At 41.8% G+C, this 10945-nt stretch overlaps 1 non-coding gene across 1 annotated transcript; it reads left to right on the plus strand.

The window, feature by feature from the left end:
- Positions 1 to 8235: 8235 nt before the first annotated feature.
- LOC132388193 (U1 spliceosomal RNA) lies at positions 8236 to 8397 on the plus strand. Its single transcript, XR_009510173.1, has one exon. It is a non-coding gene; the product is annotated as a U1 spliceosomal RNA (small nuclear RNA).
- The last annotated feature ends 2548 nt before the right edge of the window (positions 8398 to 10945 follow it).

Below are 10945 nucleotides of genomic sequence, written 5' to 3' on the forward strand. Positions count from 1 at the left end.
AAGTTTTTTCAGGAAGCCATTTCCTCAATTCGTAATGTACTTAAGAAATGGCAGTTAACAGTAACTGTGGAGGTCCAAAAGACCAAGAAATCCTTCTGAGAGAACTGCTCGTAGGACTGCTAGAAAGGGAAATCAAAACCCCCATTTGTCTGCAAAAGACCTTCAGGAATATTTAGCAGACTCTGGAGTGGTGGTGCACTGTTCTACTACTCAATGACACCTGCACAAATATGACATTCATGGAAGAGTCATCAGAAGAAAACCTTTCCTGCATTTTCACCACAAAATACAGCGTCAGTAATTTGCAAAGGAACATCTAAACAAGCCTTTTGCATTTTGCAAACAAGTCCCGATGAAGTTAAAAAAGAACTTTTTGGCCACAATGAGCAAAGGTATGTTTGGAGAAAAAGGTTTTATTTTGAAACTGTAAATGATGGATTTAAGAGAGTAATCTTGCTTAAAATATTAAAGAATGTGTCATCTTTAACTTTATGCCTTTTGGAAATCAGGTCATTGTTTTACTCGCTTAGCTATTTACAGGAATAGAAATTTTGACCAGGGGGGCCCAGACTTTTGCATGTCACTGTATGCAATTTTCTTCCTAAATGATGCTTTAAAAAGTCGGACATCCAAATATCACTCCACTTCCAACCACTTACAAATTATCCAGCAACTTTTGCATCACCACAATACACACAGGTACAACCAGTTTCTGTATTTTACATAAATATTTCTCCTGAACCCTCCCTCAAGAGACGGACGGTGATGAACTCGGTGATGACAATGCCAATGAATATGAAGGGAAGGACAGTAGTCTGTCTCATTGGAGTCTGGCACATTTGTGATGTGAAAGCTGCTTGTTTCCCAGGGCACAGTTGTTTGATATCATTATGTACCCAGAGAGAATGGGTAAAAACATATCCTCACGGGTAGAAAACTCCACAACAAGAGCAGGCAGAACAAGCAACACACACAAAATGCTGGAGGAACTCAGCAGGCCGGGCAGCATCGATGGGAAAGAGTACTAATGCTGAGTTCCTCCGGCATTCTGTGTGTGTTGCTTGGACTTACAGCAGCTGCAGATTTTCTCTTGCTGCGGTTGGAGATAGAGCAAAGGTGATTTTCTCAGCAGCTGATAGAAAGATTTTGTTCTCTTTTTCCGAGTACCTAATCCTTGCATTCAGATAGCTGGAGCTCAGCTCTGTCTGTGAGATCTATCTGCTCCCATTCCCTGATTAGCCGGAAGCTCCCCGGGGTCCGTGTACGGATCGTGGGGCTGAGAGAGAGGAAAAAGACCTGCCTGTGCCGAGTTTGCGGGCCACAGTCTCCAGTTCTCACAGCAATTGTCACTCAATTAAAGTCGAAAAAGTCCTTACTTTTCCGCTCCTCCCGACATTTTGTATACGGCGCGCATGCGTAGTTATCGGAGACGGCAGCAACCCTGCGCCTGCGCATTTGATCGGTGCTTCAAACGACAGCGAAATTTTAAATGCGCGGCTTCATGGGTAATCATGGTGCCATTAAAAATTTCTGCCAGCACCTGTTCCATGTCCATATCTCAGGTATTTTTTGTGTGTAGAAAACTCTGCGACTTTCTTAACGCAGAAAACCGCTCCCATAAACGATACACTCAATATCAACAGGCATTTCGTGTATCTCATACCAAAGTCCAATCCTCTTACAAATGCAGATCTGAAACAAAAGAGATTCTGCATTTGCTGGAAATACAAAGACGCACACAAAATGCTGAAGGAGCTCTGCAGTTCAGGCAGCAACTAAGCAGAGGAGTAGGGGCTAAAGGGGCTCGGATTAAATGCTGCCCATTTATTCCTCTCCACATTTGCTGCCTGATCTGCTGATAACCTGTAAAGTTTTGTAGAAATTAACCATTTTGTTTTTCAATTAACCAGTTTCCAAATGTTTCTTATCTTTCATTCATAGCCACATCCTGCTGGTATGGCTCCTCTTCCTCCTCCTGTTCGTAACCTCCAGACCCCATCTCTTTCCAGAGCCCCTGAGCCATGATTGGAGCTGGCAACTCTTTGGTTTCTGACTCTGCTCCATCGAAGATTCACTCGCCAGTCCGCTGTCAGGCTTAAGAGGTGCATTGTAACAACCCAGCTGTCTGAAGCACTGTCCTCTGAAATTGGTGAAAATGACACAAAATTTGAAAAGAGCAGGGAAAAGGGAGTTTAACCACCTTAGTCCAGAGCCCTGGGGAAGGTCAAATACTCAGCGATTTCATCGAGATATTTAGCCTGGGGAAAATCATGCAGGAAATTCATGCAGGTGTATAAGGTGATGAGAGGCATTGATTGTGTGAAAAGTCAGAGGCTTTTTTTCCCCCAGGGCTGAGATGGCTAACACGTGGAGGGCATAGTTACGTACACAACGCTGGAAGAACTCATCAGGTCAGGCAGTATCCGTGAGAAAGGTGTAGCCAACGTTTCGGGCCGAGACCCTTCATCTGGAATGGGGGGGGGGAAGAGAGGGCCGAAGCCCAGTAATAGAGATGGGGAGGGGGAAGGGCTAGAGGTGCCAGTGGAAAACCAATCAGAGGAAAGATAAAGGGGGAGGGGATAAGCATGAAAAGGGGGGATGGCATAGTTAAGGTGCTTGGAAGTAGTTCAAGGGAGATGTCAGTGATATATTTTTTATACAGATAACGGTGGGTGTGTGGACTGCACTACCAGCGACGGCGGTAGAGACGGGTACAATAGAGTCTTTTAAGAGACTCTTAGAGAGGTACATGGAGCTTAGGAAAATAGAGGGTTCTGTGGTAGGGTAATTCCAGGCATTTTCTAGAGTAGGTTTCATGGTCGGAACAGCATTGTGGGCCGAAGGGCCTGTAATTTGCTGCAGATTTCTCTGATTCTAAGAAACTCAAGGGAAATCTCTTCTCCCACGGAGCAGTGACAACAGGGAGAGTGAGAGATAAATTGTAAAATACTGATATGGAACAGAAAACTGGGCAGGGAGCAGATGGACCGAGTGGCCTCTCTAGTGTACATTGTGAGTTTGGCAGTGACAATAAGTACCTGCGACACGGGATTTGATACAGAACTGATTTATCTTTCACAGATCCACAATATTAAACACCAGTCTAGTTTAAGGCTAACATCAGCAGAACAGACTCCTCCAATGCTCAGGGACCAGGGTTCAGTCCTGGGTGCGATGAGCAGCCGCAAGAACTGCAGAATCTGACAGTAACAGTCCCTCATGAACCTGCAGCTGCCTTCAGTCACCGTGATGGTTAAACATTTAACACGGAGCTGATTTGAACTTCCTCCCTGATGTGAAGTTGCTGGTGTTGCCGCAGCTGGGATGATTGAGTAAAACTCTTTGCTCACTCCGGACAGAAATGTGGCCTCTATTTACACGGATGCGGCCCAGCCTGCTGAGTTCCTCCAGCGTCTTGTACGTGTTGCTTTCCCCACAGCACCTGCAGTCTACTTTGTCTCCATGCTCTGGTGAACTGAGAGATACAGCAGATCTAACGTGCTGTTGTGTTTGTGATTCCCATACACAAATCCTTTTAATTTTCTACACTGTTAAAGGTTTACAAAGCACGTCAGTGGGTGAAGGACAACATTTCAACTGAAATTATTTTAGTCTCCATGGTGCCTTCTGATTAAAACACTGTCACAACTCAAAACAATTTAGAGGAACAAGATTTCATCTTCTAACTGGCCACAGTTCCGGCATCAGGCACAATATCAAACTCTCTGCTTCCCTCTCTGTATCAAAATGGATCACATCTCCCCTTCATCAGTCTGTGATTTGGCTCAGTTTGTCTGTCTCCTTCGCTTTCTGAGCATGCGCCACACCCCTACTGAGATCACAATTTATTTACACGGCTGTGACTAGAGACTTTCTGATTATTATGTCCCTCCCGGCATTTGACGGTGGTAAACTCAGAGTCAGCAATGGTACTGAACATCGGGAGTAGGTGATTAGGCTTTTTCGTTGGAGATGATAAACTGCCGGTAGTGTGTGTCTGGATGAGTGGGTCGTTTTCAGACTGGAAGGAGGTAGCGTTTGGAGTTCCCCAGAGATCAGTCCCTGACCACAGTTGTTCACAGTTTAATGTCCTGGCTGAGGCAGCGAGATGTGAGATGTCCCAGTCTGCTGGTGACGCAGAAAGAGTGGAGTTGGCGGAGGGGAGGCTATTCACATGCAATTTCGTAGCTTTGCAATCTGTTCATAATGCACTATGGGGCTGCAGTGGCGGGTTCCAATCTGCTAATTAATCAATGTTGACTACACTACTTCGATCGGCCGAATCCCAAACAATAACGAAACAGCCTACAGAGAAGAAGTCTTCACCCAGACACAGTGGTGTCAAGAAAACAACCTCATTGTGACAAACAAAGGAGCTGGTTGTGGATTATAGGAGGAATGGAGACAGGGAGCAAATTCAACATTTATAAGTCTGTTATTGACACAAAATGCACATTTTAATATTGATCATGACAGTGTATTTTAAATATTGTTAATGACATAAAACATATTTTTATAGATTGTTACGGACAGAGAATCGTATAATTTGTGTTCCGTGTGTTATCTGAATGTACCTACTTGCCTGTGATGCTGTCACAAGTACTGTGATGCGGTACCTGTACCTTCCCGTACTTGTGCACTTGGCAATAAATTCAACAGGACCTGAGAAATCTCAGTGAGATTTAATTAGTGGTGATCATCTTGGCAGCTCGGTAGTTCGAATGTATGAGACAGTACCCTGTTAAATGCAAAACCCTGAATAGTGTTGATGATCAGAGGGATTTGAGACTCCAAGTTCATCGCTCCCTGAAAGAGACTGCACAGATTGATCGGGTGGTTAAGAAGGCAAATGGCGTGGTTGTCTTTATTAGTTGAAGCACTGAGTTCAAAAGTCGGGAAGTTGTGTTGCGACTGTTACGAGCCTGCGGTCGGACTGTGACTGTTTCTTTAAGAGCGCCGGCGTGAGGAGGCGGGACTATGACGTCAGTCACAGGCTGACAGCGCTGACTGTGGACTGAACCATAAGAGAGAGAGAGAGCGATCTGCAGACAGGCAGTCGGCCAGTCTAAAGAGAGAGAGAGAGACTGGAAAAGCTGATTTCTTCAGTTAGTCGCAGCTGAGGCTTGGAACTCTCCTGTGCCCACAAGAGTGGGTTGATCATCGGTACACGGAACCACAACGAATGTGTGTGGCTGTCACTTCGTGTAATCCATAGGAGCGGAGTTTGGACTATCTTGTATTAACCCTTGCCTGGGTATGTTGTGTGGTAACCCTGGAAGACGGTATTCCTGTGACAGGTCACTTTCGCTGATAACTCGTATGTGGACAGATTCAGCGGATAAGAACTTCGACGGAGTTATTTTGAAGTAACGGCATTTTCTCTACGTTTCACCCTGGATTACAAATATCTCTCTCCCATCATTTTTTCCGTGGATTACTGAATTTTCCTGCTTTACCATCTCAAGACTCTAAGCTTTGTTCCCTCGGTCTCGATAGTCTGGGAGTTATAATTACGCATATATACACATAACACTGTTAACTTTCCTTTATTTCGTGAAATTACAATATTATAAGTAGATACTAATAAAGGGAGTGTTTTTAACATCAAAACCAGACTGCAGTGTGAACTCTATTGCTGCTGGTTCGTTTCTAAAACGTTTCAGTTCGTAACACAGTTTTATAAAACTAGTTAGACCAGGTCTGGAGTGTTTCATACAGTTCAGGTCGCCCCCATTCTCGGGAGGATGTCGGGGCTTTGGAGAGGGCGCAGAAGAGGTTTACCAGGATATTGCCTGAATTAGAGGGCATGAGCTATAACGAGAGGCTGGACAAACTTGTGTTGTTTTCTCCAGAGCGGAGCAGGCTGGGGTGAGACTGGATGGGCGTTTATAAGATTACGAGAGGAATAGATAGAGTGGACAGACGATATTTTTTTCCTGGGAGTTGAAATGTCTAACACATTTAAGTTGGAAGCAGTTGTGAGCGGCAAATTTGCTTCTTTCCACAGAGTAGTGGGTAACAGGAGTCACTGCCAGCGGTGGGAGACCAAACCGGTCACGTGATCCCGTTTCCTGTTCACGTTTTTCCGCAGATCTGCAGCATCTGCGGGTCACTGCTCTCCGTGTCCGTGTAGCTTCATCTTTCCCCGTTCAGACAAGGCAGTGAGATCCGGATCTGTCACGTCCTCTCATTGTGGTGGAGAATATGTTTTTTCCTGCAATTTTCTCAGCATGTTTCATTCCACTGTTTTTACCTGCTGAAGTGCAGCCGATGTTTCTGGGTGTCTGACCCATTTATGTGAGGATTTGGCCTTTTCTATTTCTTTGAGCTTCTCATAAATGTGTACAGTTCAGTTGAGCTTCACTCCACTACTTCCAAAGCAACAACCCGGTCAGTCAAACAGTCGGCACAATTAAAATAGTTTATTACATCTTTTTTTCATTTTGTACTATTTATATAATTTAACTGTAATATTTATATTCTTATATTAAATCAGAATTGTTAAAATCCATCGTTATGAATTAGGTTCTACTGCTGCCGCAGGGACAACACATTTCATGACACATGCCGGTGTTATTAAACCTGATTCTGATATTAATATGGGAGACGCAACACCGGTCACCTGATCCCAGTTACCGCAGATCGTAATGAGAGATTGAAGCCTTTTCTATTCATTTGCATTCCACAGAAGTGACAACAGTTCAGTTTCCTTCTGAGGTTCCAAAGCAGAAGCTCAGTCTGTCTAATATCTCCACACAATTAAAATGGGGAATTGGTTTATTCTCATCAGGTACTGAACTTCCAGTGAAAATCTTGCCTGACGCATCATCCACACAGATCGATACATTACAAAAGTACATTAAACTGATATACGACAAACCAATGAACTGTAGCAAATCATTCTGGCTGCAGAGAAAGTGCAGTGCAGATAGACATATGGTGCAGGGCCACGTCGAGTTACATTGTGAGGTCGAGTCCATTTTATCATTCATTTGGCTTGTAACCACAGACAGGAAGCCGCCCTTGAGCTTGTCATTACTAAGAACTGCAGCTCTTCTGTTTTCTCACTTTCTCGCGGCACTAGACAGGGATGTCCATTAAGCCCTTTATTACTTAATTTTGTATTGGAGCCTTTAGCTATAACACTATGTGAAGCTAAAAGTATTAATGGTGTCTCTATGAATGGAACCATACATAAGATTTCTCTTTATGCAGATGTTCTTTTGGTTTTTATTTCAAATCTTGTGGAATCAATTCCTAATCTTTTGGAAACACTTAAAAGTTTTCAGTAAATTTTCAGAATATAAACTTAACTTGAATAAAAGCGTATTGTTTCCATTAAATGTCCCAGTTAGTACATATGATGATATTCCTTTTAGAATTGTTAATACATTTAGAAATTTAGGTATTATAATTACTAAGAAATATAAAGATCTCTATGAAGCGAATGTCGTTCCTTTAATGGACTCCATGAAACAACTTTTGATTTTTATATATTTTCCAAAATATACCTATCTTTTTAACTAAAAAAAAGTCGACCAAATTGACTCTCTTATTTCTTCCTTTATTTGGAACAATGAGAGACCAAGAATTAATAAGTATAATTTACAAAGATCTAAAAAAGATGGTGGACTTGCACTTCCTAATTTCAGACTGTATTATTGGGCTGTGAATATTAGACAATTATGTTTTTGGTTATATTGGCTTGATAAGAACCAAAAACCATTCTGGGTTAATTCGGAATTTAAAGCTCTTAAACAATTTTATTTAACTTCAATTTTAGGAGCTCCATCACCTTTACAGCTCTCTAAAATTCCAAATTTAAATCTTTACCCGGTTATTAAACAATCCCCACGGATTTGGGTTCAGTTCCGTATTTTTTTAAATGTTAAACAATTTAAGATGTATAGTTTTTATATCGAAACTTTTCATTTAAACCTTCAACAACTGACCCCATTTTTCTCTTATGGAAAAGTAAAGGGATCCATTCTTTTACAGATTTATTTGGTGATGGTCGATTGATGACCTTTGAAGAGTTAATTAACAAATTTTCTCTCGCTCATACACATTCTTTGCAATATTTTCAGCTTAGACATTTTTTACAACCATGTTTACCTAAGTTTCCATATTTACAAGAACCTGATTTGTTGGAAACCATTTTGAAATTGAATCCCTTAGTGAATGGTTCCATTAGCAGAATTTATAATTTATTTTTGTTACAAGAAGAAAACCTATATACTTACGGCAGGGAGCCGTCGGTGATCAGGAGGGCCGAGGTTCCAGGACGAAGCTATCCCATTGCACTCCGGGTGAGCTGACGCCTGCGATATCCCCAAATGCGGGATACTCGACTGCACAATTTGTGGTAGTGGGGAACTGCGTTCGCGCTCTCCCCTGAAAAAAAAAGAAAAAAAGAAGAAAACCTATCACTAAAGATTAAACGAGATTGGGAGAGAGAATTTAATATGACCTTTGTTAATGACGATTGGCTTCGAGTTTTGAAAAACGTAAATTCTTCTTCTCTTTGTGCCAACCATTGTTTAATTCAATTTAAAATCGTTCACCGTTATTATTTAGCAAAGGAGAGACTATCTAATGTATTTCCTAGTACAGAGAAATGCTGTGATAGATGTATAAATGAAGTATCTACTTTGTCACATATGTTCTGGTCATGTTTTACATTAAAATCGTTTTGGAAATCTTTATTTTCTCCAATTTCTAAAGCTCTGGAAATAAATGTATAACCTAATAGATTGACTGTTCCTTTTGGAATAGTTCCACATCATATTCAGGGTATTTCATCTTCAGATCAACATGTAATTGCATTTGTTACACTACTGACAAGAAGTGCTATTGTATTAAATTGGAAAGGTATTTCTTCCCCGACATTAATTGAATGTTTTTCTCAAGGAATACTATATCTTAGCTTGGAAACAATTCGAAGTAGAACTTCTGATCCTCGATTCGATCTTGAGAGAAGATGGGGATCTTTTGCCAAATATTATCATTTAATTCGAATTTCTTTATATGGTTTCCTTCCAATTTTATTTCTTCATAAATGTGAAATGGCGGTTGATGATTTAATTTATATTTAGATGATGGTCAAACGTATTGCTCGGGGGTTTGATTTGCTATGAGTGATGAACAGACCTGATGGACAATGGGGTACAGAGTTAACAACCCCCTCCTGAGAACCACGAACTATTACTGTTGCTATGCTGACCATGAGAAAGAGAGACGGAAAAACATGTAAGAACATCGGCGACATATAAGGGAGAGGGGGAAATTGCTGATTAACCGTGTTGTGACTCCTTTTTGAATTATTTACTGTTTCGCTGCAAGGACAATAGTTTGCGCATAAACATTTCTCAGTGGACTGAAGGAGTGGCCTTATTTGATGGACACGGTCATTCAGAATTGATGGATAGCTGAGTCCCCATGAGTAGGCATAAAAAGACAGGTCTTCAGAGACACCCTTCAGACACACCAGTTGGACACTGACTGAGTATTGGATCCCACATGAAAGGTGGGGGCTTCTGAGACCGAACCAGGAGATTCGTCAGAAAAGCTCACAGTGTAAAATCAGAGCCGGTGGGGACTTGTGTCTGTGTTCACTCATGCCAGAGTGACGAGTCACCCACAGAAGAACGGTCTAGCTGAAGGACGGAGAGGTCATAACTGAATGACCACAAAGATACGACGGATTAAGAAAGCAAAGGAAGGTTTGCATGACTGTAGCTGTTACATCTCTCTCTCTCTCTCTCTCTCTCTCTCTCTCTCTCTCTCTCTCTCTCTCTCTCTCTCTCTCTCTCTCTCACTCTCTCTCTCTCTCTCTCTCTCTCTCTCTCTCTCTCTCTCTCTCTCTCTCTCTCTCTCTCTCTCTCTCTCTCTCTCTCTCTCTCTCTCTCTCTCTCTCCAAAGATGACAATACAACCACCATAACTACATCAGCACTTATGAACTGAACTGAACTTGGTACTTTTCTATGACAATTTATTTACCCTTAGACATCGATAGAGCTTCTTTATTATTGACTATTATTATTCCTACACTTTTAGGTTTATTACTGCTAACTTGTTTTATATATATATTTGCATTATTGATATGGTTTTGCTTATTTTTTATTAATAAACACCTTTAGTTTGGTACCACCAGACTCCAACGAATTCTTCTTTCTCTGCTGGTTAGACACCCAGTTACAGGGTACATAACAGATTCCTAATGGATTTTTTCCCTTTTTTTGTAGTTAATGTTTTGTTTTCGGAATTAGATGGATTTTTTTCCCTCCTATATATATATATATAGAATTTCCATTTTTATATTTTACGATCAGTTTTTTCCAGCTTTCTTAATTGTATAAATATTAATCTATTGAAGTTTGGTTTCATTTTATAGCTGTATAAGATTGTACCAATAAAAAGATTCTAAGAATGAAAAAATGAATATGACAGAACAATAACTGTAACAAAGCATTATGACTGCAGAGAAAGCGCAGTGCATATAGACATATGGTGCAGGGTCACGTCGAGTTACATTGTGAGGCCGAGTCCATTTTATCATTCATTTGGATTATGACCACAGACAGGAAGCCGTCCTTGAGCCGGGTGGTTCGCGCTTTAAGGCTTTTGTATCTCTTCCCCGATGGGGGCGCGGGTTTGCAGCAAGAATGCCCAGGTTGTGAGGGTCCTTGAGTACATGGCCTGCTTTTCCGAGGCAGGGGAAGTGTAGGAAGAGTCCATGGAGTGGAGGCTTGTTTCTCTGATGTTCTCTGCTCTCCAAAGTTCTCTGCAGTTCCTTGCAGTCATGGGCAGAGCAGTAGCCATACGAAGGCGTGAAGTATCGACAAGAAGCTCAGAGACCTCGGCCTTCACCCTGCCTTGTGTAGCTGGATTCTGTCAGATCGCCGGCAGGTAGTAAGAGTGGGCTCCCTCACCTCTGTCTCTCT

Source organism: Hypanus sabinus, unplaced genomic scaffold (genome assembly GCF_030144855.1).
Source record: "Hypanus sabinus isolate sHypSab1 unplaced genomic scaffold, sHypSab1.hap1 scaffold_276, whole genome shotgun sequence".
Classification (NCBI taxonomy): domain Eukaryota; kingdom Metazoa; phylum Chordata; class Chondrichthyes; order Myliobatiformes; family Dasyatidae; genus Hypanus; species Hypanus sabinus.